The sequence below is a fragment of the Bubalus bubalis genome, chromosome 3 (genome assembly GCF_019923935.1).
Source record: "Bubalus bubalis isolate 160015118507 breed Murrah chromosome 3, NDDB_SH_1, whole genome shotgun sequence".
Taxonomy (NCBI): Eukaryota; Metazoa; Chordata; class Mammalia; order Artiodactyla; family Bovidae; genus Bubalus; species Bubalus bubalis.
This window is the reverse complement of record NC_059159.1, coordinates 129,108,385-129,122,819: the sequence shown is the minus strand read 5'-3', so window position 1 is coordinate 129,122,819 and position 14,435 is coordinate 129,108,385. Positions and strand designations below refer to the sequence as shown.

Below are 14,435 nucleotides of genomic sequence, written 5' to 3'. Positions count from 1 at the left end.
TAAGACCCTGGCGTCCCAGTGAAGCTGGGCCAATTTCTTATCTTGCTCTTTGACTCAGTTTTCCTTTAGATGAAAGAATGGGGTGGATATATCTCCTAAGGTGACTTGAACATCTTAATGGAGATGAGTCATCCCAGGATAGAAATTTTGAGGTCAGCACGTTCTCCCCAGGGCCTGGAGGTGTGTTTGTTCCCTCCACAACTTCCCTGGTCTACTGAATGGGAATGTAGGTTAAGAATTCAGAGTAATAATATAATAATGTCAGATAATAATGTCACCGATGATAATGGTGGTGATAACAATAATGCTAAACAATTTCTGGAAGTTGTGTAGTACTTTCTAGGAAAGGAGAAAGACTATTTGCATTTTATCTAACTTGTTTTCTTAACAGGTAGAGAAGTCAAGGGAAGAGATGGCCCTTTCAAAGCACAGGAGTTTAGTGATACCCAGAGATAAGAGATGTAAGGTGCCCAGAGATGTTCAAGTAAGAAATGTAAATTCTGGTTCTAAGAGCTTCACATCATGGAGGGAGACAGGACATTGGTTGGGCATCTTCTAAGATCAGGAGGCATTGGCTTTGCCTGAAGGAAAATCAACCTACCCCCACTTCCCTAGGCTAGCTGGAAGATTGATGGAGTAGTGGAAGCCTGTTGATCCGTTAAAACTTTTCTCAATGCTCTGCTGCATGCTAACTCACTTCAGTCTTATCCAACTCTTTGCAACCTCATGGACTGTAGCCTGCCAGGCTCCTCTGTCTATGGAATTCTCCAGGCAAGAATACTGGAGTGGGTTGCCATGCCCTTCTCTAGGGGATCTTCCCAACCCAGAGATTGAACCCATGTCTCATGTCTCCTGCACTGACAGGTGAGTTCTTTACCACTAGCGCCACATGCTCTAGCATAATAATATTTTCTCACCTGCTTTCAGAGATTACCCAGCCTCAGTTAAATACAGTCATCCTTTCTTACCTTCCAACACAAAGCCCTGAATTTTTAGACTCAAAATAACATTAAACTGTTATTTAACATTTTTTACTTTTCTTACCACTTTGATTTCATATTTTCATATTTGCATCAGTGCCACAGACAGGGCAAATATTACTAGGCCCATTTTACTGATGAGCAAACTGAGTCTCAATACGGTGACTACAAGGTTACAAGTTTGAAAAAGCGGGAATAGATGTGAATCTTTTGTATAGGAGTTCATTCCTCTCTCTGCAACATCATCCTGCCTTCTACCATATAATTTATTTAAGTACTTTTTGAGTGCTTGCTACATACTAACAATGTGCTGGGGATTCAATGTCAAATAAGAAAGATGTTGGGCTTTGAATAAGAAACTCACAGGAGAGTTGAAGACAAACAAGAAGTCAGGCGGTTATTTACATTGATAGGAGAAAGTACATCGAAAAAAGCAGAGGTGCTTCTAGCTCAGACCAGCTGTCGGGTTACTGGGCCACGTGCTTGGTCCTCCGTGGCCAATCTGAGGTCCTAGAGCTGAGTAACAGAATAAGTAACAGAATAACCTACAACAGTAAGCCATTTGAACCTCAGATAATGAGTTGATGAGGATGGCACGGAATATTTTATAAGAGCATAGTTTGTGACCCAGTTTTCTAGACTCACCTCAAGCAAGGGAGAGCCTGAGAGAGGCAGGGGGATAGCCAGGACCTAGAAGGATAACACACCGTCACTAGACAACGGGAGAGGAGCCACAGTGAGACTCCCACCAGAGGTCTCAGAGGCAGACACACCCAGGCATTGCATTTCCATACCCAACAGCTGAATCAGGAAGCTAATTATGGCCTCGAACTTCAGGAGACCACATTCCTGAGGCTTTTATGACCACACACATGCACACACACTGTACCATCATGGCTCTCCTCTCTCATTCTTCATCCTTACTCTGCCCCCATTCTCCATACACCCCTCTTTATCTCTGAAGCTTCCCTGCACAGGGTGTTTCTATTCTTCCATACTGTTTCTGGATTTCACCTCTCACACACATTACTGCTTTGCCCAGACCCTTTGCCTAACTCAGTCCTTCTAAGTGGGCTGTACATCAAGCCCTAGAATGCATTTTAGGTCTTAAATTTTGACAAATAGAGAATGACTTTTCCAATGAGGGATGAGTACATACAAAGGTGGGTAGGAAGTATTGTCTGAGAAAGCTGAGTAACCAGTCTTGGGGTTGACACAAAGAAATTGTAGTATTACTTATAATAGCTGTTCTGTATATGTACTTTCATAGCAGCTATTATAAACAATGCTACAATTTCTTTGTGTCAACCCCAAGATTTATAATTGCTGCCATGTATATGCACTTTCAGGGCTTCCCAGATGGTGCTAGTGGTAAAGAACCCCCTTGCCAATGCAGGAGACATAAGAGATGAGGGTTCAATCCCTGGGTCAGGAAGATCCCCTGGAGAAGAGAATGGCAACCTGTTCAAGTATTCTTGCCTGGAGAATTCCATGGACAGAGGAGCCTGGTAGGCTAAAGTCCATAGGGTCGCAAAGAGTCAGACACAACTGAAGCGACTTAGCATGCACACATATGTGCTTTCCACATGCTTGCATGCGTGCTAAGTGAGTTCAGTGGTGTCTGATTCTTTGTGACCCTAGGGACTGTAGCCCACAAGGCTCCTCTGTCCTTGGAATTCCCCAGGCAAGAATACTTGAACAAGACCCAGTTTCCCCCGAAGTCAGTCCCTCTCATCAGGAAGCTTCCATTAGCCTTTTATCCTTATCAGAGGGCAGACAGAATGAAAACCACAATCACAGAAAACTAATCAAACTGAGCACATGGACCACAGCCCAGTGAAACTATGAGCCATGCCATGTAGGGCCACCCAAGAAGGACGGGTCATAATGGAGAGTTCTGACAAAACGTGGTCCACTGGAGAAGTCAATGGCAAGCCACTTCAGTATTCTTGCCTTGAGAACCTCATGATAGTATGAAAAGAATACTGGGGCGGGTTGCCATTTCCTCCTCGAGGGGATCTTCCCAACCCAGGGATCAACCCACATCTCTTACGTCTCCTGCATTGGCAGGTGTGTTCTTTACCACTAGTACCACCTGGGAAGCCCATACTTACCACATACTGGGATTCTTATTTAATCCTCACAACAAATCCATAAATAAGAAATTAATTCATTCAACAATCATTTATTGAGTACCTACTATATATCAAGTTCTGAGTGTTGGGGATATATGTGAACAAAAGGAATCACGTTGTTCATTCATGAACAAAAAAGTCCCTGCTCTCAGGGAATTTACATTCTGGGAATTGTTATCCCAGTTTTATAAAGGAAGGAACTGGGATATAAAGAATTTAAGGCAGTGACTTAGGGTCATAGAGTTGATAAGTAGCAGAGCTTGTCTGACTGACCCCTTAAACCTCATGCCTCGCTGCCTCCCAGGAAGCCAAGGATTGAAAGATGGAGTCTTTAGGGTCAAGAACTGGAGACAGTGAGGATCCTCTACAGGGTTTCAGGTGGAGAAATGGCAGAAACAATATGGTGTGGTTCCCTTCAGGCCATCTTCCCTCATCATTCTACTTATAATCAGAAGCCAGGCACTTCAATCTCCCCACACCGCCCCCGCCACCCCGACACTCCCTGGGCAGGGTCATGCCTGGTTTTAATGAATTAGATTCCATGCATCCTCAGGACCCCAGCCTCATTCAACCCCTGGAAACCCAATAAATTGGCCCTTTGTCCAACCAAATCTTGTAAACTTGGGTCCTCTTCTACCTCAAATGCTAGAAGTTGAAAGTGGGTGGTGGAGAAAATGATAGTGTTAGAAAGGTACTGGGTAAGATTACTAGCTATAAACAGTCCTCAACTTTCACCTGAAACTTTTCGGAGTGGGAGTGCCAGTGGTCTAGGCTCCAACCTGCAATCCTGGCGAGCCAATGCCTCTTACCAGGCTGCTGGTGCCTTCTTTGAACCTAGAAATCCAGGGGACTGAAGTGGGGAGATGGTGCTGGGGAAAATGAAACATGTAAGAAGAAGGCGGTGAAAAGAAGGGGGAAATAAGAAAAAGACAAAAAAGGAATGGGGGGAGAAAGAGAGGGGGGAGAAAAAGATCGAGCAGACGGGGCTACCCGGAGGGATCTGCTGAAAGTGAGATCGGAGAGTTGGGGGAGTCGGGACACCGCGCGGTAGGCGGATGCAGGCGAGCGGGAGGTGGAGGGCAACCCTAGCTGTCAGCTGGGAACAAAGGCCGCCGAGCCGCTGGGAAGAGCCGCCGGCAGCCCTAGCCAACGAGCGGCGTCGGCGCCGGCCCCGCCCCGCCCCGCCCCGCCCCGCCCCGGCCAATGAGCGGCCCCAACCCCGCCCCGGTCCGCCCGCCCCGCCCTGCCCTCCCGCCCGCCCGAGGCTCCCAGACCCGCGCTGGGGCTGGCGCTCAGGGAGCCAGCTAGCGGGCGGGCGGCCGGGAGGGCGGCCGGGCGGCGCCTGGCGGGAGGCGAGGTAGAAAGTTTCTCTGCTCGCCTCATCTAGCGAGCCGGAGCCGAGAGCAATCTCGGGACCCGCCCGGCCAGCGCGAGAAGAGAGACGGGAGCACATCGCCAAACACACTGGAAAAGAAAAGAAAAAAAACCTGAAGTCAGCCCCAGGCGCAGGGACAGATAAGGTGAGGTGGACAGGGGTCTCGCTCAGTCCGCAAGGAGGGAGCCGGGCTCCCGGGAAACTGCGCTCCCCGCGGCGTGCCAGCGCGTCAGTGGGTCTTTGTCTGTCTGTGCCGGCGTCTGTCCAGGTGTCTTTGTCTCCGCATGTAACTGTCAGGGTCTCCCCTCTGCCCGGGCTCGTGCGGCGAGTCTGGTCCCCGCCTGGAAGAAAGGAGGGTGCGCCCGTCCTTCCGGCTTTGTCTCCTACAGACCGGGTTTATCTACTCCCCGTCCTGAGTCTGATCTACGAGGGCAGAGGTGTTGGGTGACACTGAAGTCCAGAAATGAGGAAGCGGGAGATGTGCAGGCAGGGTCTGACAGCCGCGGTCGGGCCACTGAACTTTGCTGTCTGGAACTTTGGAGATGGGCTGTGTGTGTCTGCACTGGTGGCGGGGACACGGGTGCAGTTGGAGGTTTAGATTGTCCCACTGAAGGAATAGGTCACAGGGGCTGAGATCGATAGAGAAGGTGGGTGATGAACCTGGGTATTTAAGTGGCCCCCTGCCTGCTTGGGGCTACCCAGATGGCGCTGGTGGTAAAGAACCTCCCTGCCAATGCAGGTTAGAGGTAAGAGACACCGGTTCGGTCCCTGGCTTAGGAAGATCCCCTGGAGGAAGGCATGGCAACCCACTCCAGTATCCTATGGACAGAGGAGCCTGGAGGACTACAGTCCACGGGGTCTCACAGAGTCGGACACGAGTGAAGCAAATTAGCACTGCCTGGACTCATTCAGCCAAAGCAACACACACACAGTCTCCCACCTACACACATATCACATTCATTTCTTTCCCTCACCCACCACAGGCAGCCAGCCCCTCACTCTCTCCCCACTCCCCTACACACACACACTCACCCTTCCACACGCTTAACTCCAGCCTTTAGGGCACAGAACTTAGCAGCAACAGGCACCAACCACTACAGGCTTTCCGGTTGCTGCTCCAAGTGGAAAGGACTAAACTGGGGAGGACCTGAGCGGTCTGCTTGCCCACGATTGTGTCGTGCCTAGGAAAGTACTCCTTATTCATTGATTTCGGGGCCCTAATTTCCCAGGAATGAGCAGTACTTAGGGCGCTGAGCATCTGAAGTGTCTGGGTCCTTGCTCTGGCCTTCCAGCCACATCCTCTCGCTGCCATCAGCTGTTCTGTTCTGGTCTTGGGTACTGGCAAACTAGTAAGGAGTTACCTCGTCCTGGAAAGCCCTTGGCAGGAGCTGTGCCAGATAAGGATCTCCTGAAGCCACATGGTGGGAGCTGAAATGCCCTGCTTGAGAGATAAGCTATCTGCTTGGCACTTCTTCCTGCGTCCTGAAAAAGAGCCTGTGTGTAGGGGCAAGGGAGCGTTTGTAACCTGAGCTTCCTCTGAGTTCAAAAACAATTTTCCCTGGGCATGTTGGGGGAAATATAGGTGCTGAAAGTCTGTGGGTATATGTATGCACGTGAAGATGTGTAGCAGAGACAGTGATTACAGGCAGGAAGCATGTTTATGTTCAGGGGTGGAGGAGAGAGGAATCTATGGTTGAAGTCTGTGGACAGAGGCATACACACTAATCAGGTGTGGCATTTACACCTTGTATTTATCCAGAGCCTTTCTTCTTGAGGTATTTTCTGTGCATCATAGACGTTATCTCATTTGTTATCTCCCTTACCCTTGAGACATAACTACCAGGTGAGCATGGAGCATCGCTGACTCTCTGTGTTCTGACAGTGAAAAAAGTGAGGCCACAGAGCGGCAGGACTTTCCTGAGGTCCACAGTTCATGGGAGCAAAGTCAGGCATAACGAATAGGAGTCCAAGCAGAAGGGATCAGGGCTGGGTGGATGTGAGCCAGGGACACTCATCTGTTGGTGATGAGAAGAAACTCAGGTTGGAAAAGAAGGGTGTCTCTTTGAAGGTTCCAGCATGTGAGCAAGAGGGAGGATGGGACATTTGAGATGGTGGGGTTTTTGAATGTTGATGGCAGCCTCCGTGCTTCACAAGGTAGAACCTGTTTTAATAGTTCAGCTTCTGCTCCTGTCTGTCTATAGGAAGAGCCCCTTGTCTGCCCATGCGTCCCTGTGGATATGTGTCAGGATAGTTGCTGTTGAAGGGGGGTGGCTGGGTAGTATGGCTTGGGGAGAGCCAGTGCATTGGGACCATGTGAGGGAAAAGTTTGCTGAGCTATTTTGAGAAACCATGCATCTGCCTATATGGCCACAGAGATAGATGGGCTCTAGCTATGGAAAAATGGCTTTCTGATCCCAAAAACACAGGTATACTCCTTTGCACTTTTTCAACATTCATTTTAAAAATATTCATTCGGTGTCTACAAAAGGCAAGGCCCTGGGCCTGAAAGTGAGTCTACAAGGATGAATAAACCGGTGATGGCAAGCCAGTGGTTACACAGCTTACAGACTAGTGTAGTGGGAAATATTTAGCAACATTTAATACCCTTCACTAAGTACCCTGTGTGCCCAGTACTTTTGGCTCATTATCTCCTTTAAATCTCAGCACAGCCCCACAGGGTATGTATGATTATTAGAGGAGGAGACTTCAATCCCATTGCCAGGATAGGAAATAGAGAAGCAAGGGTTTCAGCTCAGCTTAGCGCTGACCCTGGCTCTTTGCACATTCTTCTGTTACTTTTGAACATGTTTCTTCTGTGCAAAATATTTTTGCCCTCTTTCTCTACCTCTACCCAACTAGCCCCTGTTTGCACTTCAGGTTTTAACCATACAGGATCAACTCCTCCAACAACTTGTCCCTTCTGTCTTTAAGTCTGGGTCACCTGCCTTCCCGTCATTCCTTGCTCTCCTGGCATTTACCCACAGGCTCCTGAAGAGCCTCCAAAGTTCCTACAGGCAGAGATTGTGTCATCAATTCCCAGTTCAGAGTAGTGTTTGGCTTCTAGGAGGAAGTCCTTAGGAAATGCGTGTTTAATAAAATAACTGGACAGAAAAGAGGTATCAGAGACTTGGTGGGAGCACTTTTCCCAGCATCAGGTTTCTGCTGAAGGACACTTGACTGGCATGACCTCTGATTTTCCTGTCTGTATTACTGGGCCAGCTGTTTCAGGGCTTCTGCCTAACTGGAGCTCCTCCATCCTGATTCCTGCCTGCGGTAGTTTGGGAGCCTAAAGAAAACCCAGCCTCCACCCACCCTGCCAGCCTACGCACTATATCTCCAGGTCCTTCGACCGAGAAGTATAATTATACAAGTAGGAGGTGATAGGTGTGATCTAGATTTGAGGTTTCAAAATCCTGCAGTTGGAACCCCCAGGGGGCAGTGGTTCCAGGGCAGTGATGAGGTGTTTCTGGGGTCTGGCCAACAAACCTGGGAAATCTTTCCAACTGCCTGGGAAATCTTTAGACGATTTACATGGTGGGTCGCTGAGCTGGCTTTTGAATAGATTTTTGTGCTGCTGCAGTTTAAAAAACATTGTTCTGGAATGGACACTCTCACAGTTCTGCTGGGAGTATGAGTTGCTCCCATGCTTGGGGAGGTCATCAGGCTGTGATTTGCCCAAGGTCACACCGTTCAGAGTCCGGTGACTCCTTTCCCATGCTCTTTGCCCCACCCTGTTATTCCTCGTGTCAGGATTTCACATGCTTTCTCAGGGATCCTTGATGATTTTCATTTTCCTTTCAAAGATCTTCACCCAAGTTTGAAAATCTCATGTGTCGCATTCTTTCATGCTTGTGCTCAGTCGTGTCTGCCTGTTTTATGACCCCATGGATTATAACCCACCAGGCTCCTCTGTCCATGGAATTTTCCAGGCAAGAATACTGTAATGGGTTGCCATTTTCTTTTCCAGGGGATCTTCCCAACTCAGGAATCAAACTTGCATCTCCTGTATTACCAGGCAGATTGTTTACCACTGTGCCACCAGGGAAGCCCAGTTTATCCCTCATCTCCCTGGCACCTTATATGGAGGTGCATGTGTCCTAAGTTGCTTCATTATTAAAGGTCTTATCCATGCAAGGTGCCAGGGTGATGGGGGATAAACAAAATGACTAAATAATGGTCTGGCTAAATAAAACTTGTGATGAGGATTGAAGAGGAGCCAGCCCCCATGAGTCAGTGACAAGTACGTTGAAAACTAGATCGGGACAACTTTGAACATGGCAGCTGTTCCCCAGGAGGGAGGTAAGCTAGAAGACTCTAGGGTGGAGGTGGCTGTGAACGAGACTTTGAAGTTGAACCTAAGGAAGAAATTTATACCTTCCCTATAGAGAGGAAGCATAGCAGCAACAAGGTCATAGCTCCCAGATGCAAGCTCAGAGTCCAGGAGATGAGTCTCTCTCTCCAAGGGGAGCCCCTGAGGGAGCCTGTTACCTCCTTTTAACTGGCTTGACCAGCCACGCAGACCAGACAAAACTGGGCAATGGCGGTTGGGGAGGTAACTCTGCTCTTTACAACTGCCTCCAGCAAAGCCAGTGTATAGCTTAGCCACGGATGGGCTCTTCCAGGGGTCTGGAAAAGTCGGCCTGCTGACTGTCAGCCAGAGTCAAGTGGGGTGAGTTGGGCTTCTAGCTGCTGCTGCTTTGCATAGTTGCCTGTGTATCTGCAATCTCCATCCTACTTCTCTTTCTTACTTCCTGCCAGATGATAGGCTCCCACCAGACAGCCTGACCATCCCTGGGTTTCCTATTGTAATGATTTTAATATCACTTTTTAACTTCAAAAGGATTATTATTATTATTTACAACTCTGAGATTTCTTCTGCAATTTGACAGATGAGAAAATTAGATGAGAAGTAAAGGAGTTTTACCCAAGACTTTAAGTGGAATGCTCAGGGTTGAACTGGGCCATCTTGACTCCCAATCCGAGCAGTAACCATGCAGCCGAATTAAGTAAATAGATTTAGGTTCAGTGAATTGTTGTCAAGTGTTTAACGTACAGAAAGAAGAAAGATTTTTAAAATTATAAGAACTTGTTTACTTCCATATTTATTATAATTCAAGCTTGATGAAAGTCTTAGACTTTTCTCCCCTTTTTCTGTTCACCCCCTTCTTATCCCCAAGCACTTGTTATGCATATAGCTTAAGCTCAATAAACAAGAAATAAGAAGTATCTGGCATAATGGCATCTCTACTTGAGATGCACTTTAAGGAATGAAATGTATTTTATGTCGGTTCTTTCTCTTTATAGCTAGTCAGCTCATAAGGTTTAGTCCATGCCGTGTTGAAATTATGCAGATTTTGTCTTCACAGAGTCTGAATTAACGATGTTTCATTGGAATACCGAGTTTTCATCTATAATCTAATTCAGTGTTCCCACCTTTTCCATATGCAACAAAGTCCTAAACTAAAATGGGATTAGCGGTCTCTTCGTTGGTAATGTGAGCAGCGTGTGGAAACCAGACTTCAGGGGTGGTCACATACGGAGCCTGCCTCCCAGATGACAGAATTGGATGGAGGGTTGGTGGCAAGAGAGTGCGGTGGGGCTCCAAGTAGGGGAGGCAGGGGAGTGGGAGGAATGGGGAGAGGGTGAAAGAGACAGAGGAGAGAGTGAGTGTGTGTGTTTATGTGCGGGTGCATACGTGCCCTAACAGCTAAAACTAATTGTCCTAATCAGTCCAGCAGAGAGGTGATTTTTCTTCGTAAGTGACAGGCCAAATTGGTGTCTAAACAGATGTGATGTGGGTTTCGTCCAGCGTCTGGAACAAAGGCAGGAAAGAGCCGCCCTCCCCAGATCACCCACAGATTTGCTTCCATGTCAGCTAATCACTGTGGAAGAAGAGAACTGCCTTTAAGATGGCTGTGGGCAGACATGTGCGCACACACACACACACACACACACACACACATCCCATGCATTCTCATCATCTCTTCATCTCAGGTAAGCTCTCCTCTGATACCCACCACACTTGCAGTCACATCCCATAATACCAGTCCTCAAGACTCCTGGCTGGCCTGCCCTGCAAGCCCCACACCAGTGTCCACCTGAGTTGGCCTCTCTCTGGGGCGTGGTCCACAGCATACTGGGGGCAGCCCCTTCCCCCAAAACCACAGGACCTCTGTTTCTTCCATGCCCAGAGCAGTCTGTCCAGTTCCTGTCAGCCCCTCAGGGCTATAGATCCTCTGAGGCCCCAGCATCCATTAGAAGAAGGACCTAACTAGTGAAACTGCCAGCCCCAGGGGTGTACAGGAACATGGGCCCCTCAAAGACATCCAAAATAGAGCTGAGATTGGGGGTGGGCATGACTCTGAAAATGAATTGGCATTTCAGGACAAGTCCTGCCCCTCACATGACCTAACCTCCCTGCACAGGCTGCCAGGCAGCTGAGGCAGTCCCTGCCCTAGGCACCTGGGCAGGGCTGTGCACTTGGCTCACTGGTCTGTTGGCTTTGGGGGCATCTTCACTCTCCTTGCTGTTTGCAAAGCTATTTGCTGCTAAATCACCCTCCTCCTGGCACCCCGGACTGCTAAATTGGTCTCAACTTGCTGTACTTCCACCCACCACCTTAGTCATTATTCGCTGGCAGCATTCAGAGAGTGGGTGGAAAGCAGCCGAACATTATATTCCTGCTGAAGAGAGAGAGAATTGAGCATAGGCATGCAAGGAAAGGGGAGAGGGAAGGAGGTAAGAGAAAGCAAAGGAGGCAGGAGAACAAAGCTCAGGCTTGCCGGCACCTGTCCCTGTGACCCCAGCCACCCTGGGTGGTGGGGCAATGGGCCATAGGTGAGTGGGTGCTGGACTATTAGGAGACCCAGGCCTTCCAGGGTGAGAGGGGTACGCTCACTACTGGGGCTGCCCTGACCAGTCTGGTCCTTTATTTCTCCCTTGAACATCTGTTCCCATGAATTAAAATGTAACTTATATATCCTTCCTCCCTGCCTAGTTGATAAACTTTTAAAATTTTATTTTTAGCAATATTGCAAGGGTGGGATCTTAGTTCCCCATCCAGGGATTGAACCCAGACCCTCAGCAGTGAGAGCCTGGAGTCCTAACCACTGAACTGCCCAGGAATTCTCAGAGATAAACTTATTAAAAAGGAAAGTGTGTCATGCCCCCTGTGCCTAGCACCAGGCCCTGGACATACTCAGGGCTGAGCCCCACATAGTCGAGATTGAGGGTAGTGAGGGCTATGGTGGTCCTTCCTAGCCAGCCATTTCAGGTCTCCCTCCCTGGTGGCTCAGACAGTAAAGAATCCACCTGCAATTCAGGAGATCCAGATTTGATCCCTGGGTGGAGAAGATCTCCTGGAGAAGGGAATGACTACCCACTCAGGTATTCTTATCTGAAGAATTCCATGGACAGAGGAGTATGGGGGGCTAATGAGAGACTAACACTTCCTTACCTGCTGCCCTAGGACCATAGGGTCTGGGATCTCAGGCACATGAGAAGAGGAGGAATCCCAAGGGAGCTTTCAGGGCTTGGTCTCCTATCTGGGTGAGGAAGTTTCAGGGAGGGAAAGGGTTAATACCACAAAAGAACAGAACAGCTAAGGAAGCAGAAACCTGGAGGCCCTCCGTCCTGGCATGGAAGGTCCCGTGATCTCCAGCCAGGGGTCAAGACTGTCATGGAGAGAGGTCACCCAGTGCCTGGGCAGTGCAGTGGGGCTGGTGGGAGGTGGACAGCAGAGTCAGTTCTCGTCAAACAGCAGAGACAGCATCAGGCAGAGCAGAGTGACCTTGACAGGAGGCTCTCTGAGTCACTGATAACATTTGTTTGGTCTCTTGGGAGAGGTTGGAAGAACTCAGTGCCAACCCCAGCTGGCTTAAAACCTGGTGGGCCCATGACCTGGCCTCCTTTCCCTCCCACCCTTTTCTCAAGGAAGAAAATGGGAGAACCCTGTGAACAGAAGCCTCTGCACAGCTAGGGAGGTAGGGACACCAGGGAACCATGCTGAGAATATCAAAGGGCATAAGTCTGGGTGAAGGAGCCCTGAATCTGCCCTTGACCTTCCACCAATAGCTCAGAGACAGCGCCTGGAGGATGCCTGGGCCACATCTGCCTCAGCACCTTAGCAGTCAAGAGGTCAGGGCAGCAGAGGTTCAGAAGGACAGTTAGGCAACCAGGGCACCTCTTGACCCACGGCAACCTTCAGCTAACTCAGCCTCAGCTCCTGTCTGCTCCCCCGCCTGCCCAGCATCTCAGCAGCAAGCCTGCCTGCCCTGGAGGAGGGAGGGAGGGATTAGACTGTGCTCATATCTCAGGGAGACAACCTCCCCCTCCTTGCTGATCAAATTCCCCCAGCCCCTACGCCTTGTCGGCGCCGGCAGGCAAACCGCACTGCAGGCAGGTGGGGAAAACAAGAGCCAGTGGGCAGAGCCCCCAGCCCTCCACCTGCACAGAGAAGGGAGGGCCCCAGCCCAGGGACCCAGGAAGGCACCCCAGCTGCCGGCGCCCCTCCCCTCAGAGGGCCTGCAGCTGCCCTGCTCAAAGGCTCTGGGCCAGCTGCAGTCGGGCAAGGACAGGATGCTTGGCTTTTCCCGAGCCGATGTCTCATCTACAAGGATAACCAGGAGTGCAGCGCTGTCAGAGTCCCCAGGCCTCCTAGCAGTGCCTCAGCCATCTGCTGACTTAGAACCTTCTCTAGATGATAGACTCACTTCTATGGTAGAGCTGTCCCAGGACCATCGTGGCCAGGGTTCCAAGATTTATTAGGAAACGAAAGAGCCTTCTTTGAAGAAGTGCAACCTACTCTGCATAAAACACAAAGTCTCTGGGTGGAAAGGCCCCTTAAATATCTTTTTTTTTTTTACCACACCACAGGGCTTACAGGGATCTTAGTTCCCTGACCAGGGATCAAACCTGTGCCCTTGGCAGTGAAAGCACAGAGTTCTAACCAATGGACTGCTAGGGAATCTCCTTAAATCCCAATCTATCCACATCAAAATCTTCCTCAAGTCTTTTTTCTACTTACCCCTAAGAGCTGCTGTATCAGAATCCAGGAACACAATTCATTCTCTTTTAGTTTCATTCTTTTAAAGTCACAGAATGCTAGGTTTGTGTCAAATACTCTGCTGAATCCTGGAGCATCCTGTATTGGGACAGGAGACAGACACATTTTACAAAACCACAGTACAAAGCCCAGCTGGTCTAAAATTGTCTTGGAAGATTTGAGAAGGACCCTGTGGGTTGGGTGTGATTCAAAGAGATGGGGGAGTGGGTGGCACAGATAGGGACCCGAAATGGCAGGGAGACAAAAGCAAGTTGAGTTAGATCAAGAATGGTCTTGTGCTCCTGGCTCAGAGTTTGGCAGGCAGCGTGGAGCCACGGAAGTCCTAGGGAGAAGAGTGACATTGAACAGACCTTGGTTTTGAGAAGTTCATCTAGCAGCAGAGTGTAGGATGGATTTGAGGTAGAGAGGCTTCTTTCTAGAAATAACATTTATTAGAATGCTTTTCTAGTCTCCTCCCATGTCCCAGTTGATGGCACATGTTCCCAGAGATCCCACGCAGTCTGGAAACATAGTGTGGCCGAGGCTTCAAGGAGAGAGGAGTTCCTAGTCCAGGTTCAAAGGTCAGAGGTCAGTGTGCAGGGTCTAGGCCTTATTTATGACAGAAGATACAGGGAACACCTCATAGCTTTGGACCTGGAAGAAATCAAGGAGGATGAGGGAGTGGGTGGGGCAGGGGGAGGGATCTTTTGGCTGTGATGGGTCTTCATTGCTACATGAGGGCTTTCTCTCGTTGCACGAGCAGAGACTGCTCTTCATTGCAGTGTGCGAACTTCTCATTGCAGTGGCTTCTCTTCTTTCAGTGCACAGGCTCTATGCATGGGCTTCAGTAGTTGCGACCCTTAGGCTTGGTTTCTCCGCAGTATGTGGTATCTTCCCAGACC

At 49.3% G+C, this 14,435-nt stretch overlaps 1 protein-coding gene across 2 annotated transcripts in view; it reads left to right on the top strand.

Annotated features, from left to right (window-relative positions):
* Positions 1 to 4,372: 4,372 nt before the first annotated feature.
* Positions 4,373 to 14,435, top strand: part of LZTS1 (leucine zipper tumor suppressor 1) — a 67,595-nt gene continuing 57,532 nt past the window's right edge. For both annotated transcript variants that reach the window (XM_006054009.3, XM_025281817.2), the window contains exon 1: positions 4,373 to 4,635. The gene's annotated coding sequence lies outside the window, so the exon portion shown is untranslated. The remainder of the gene's footprint in view (positions 4,636 to 14,435) is intronic.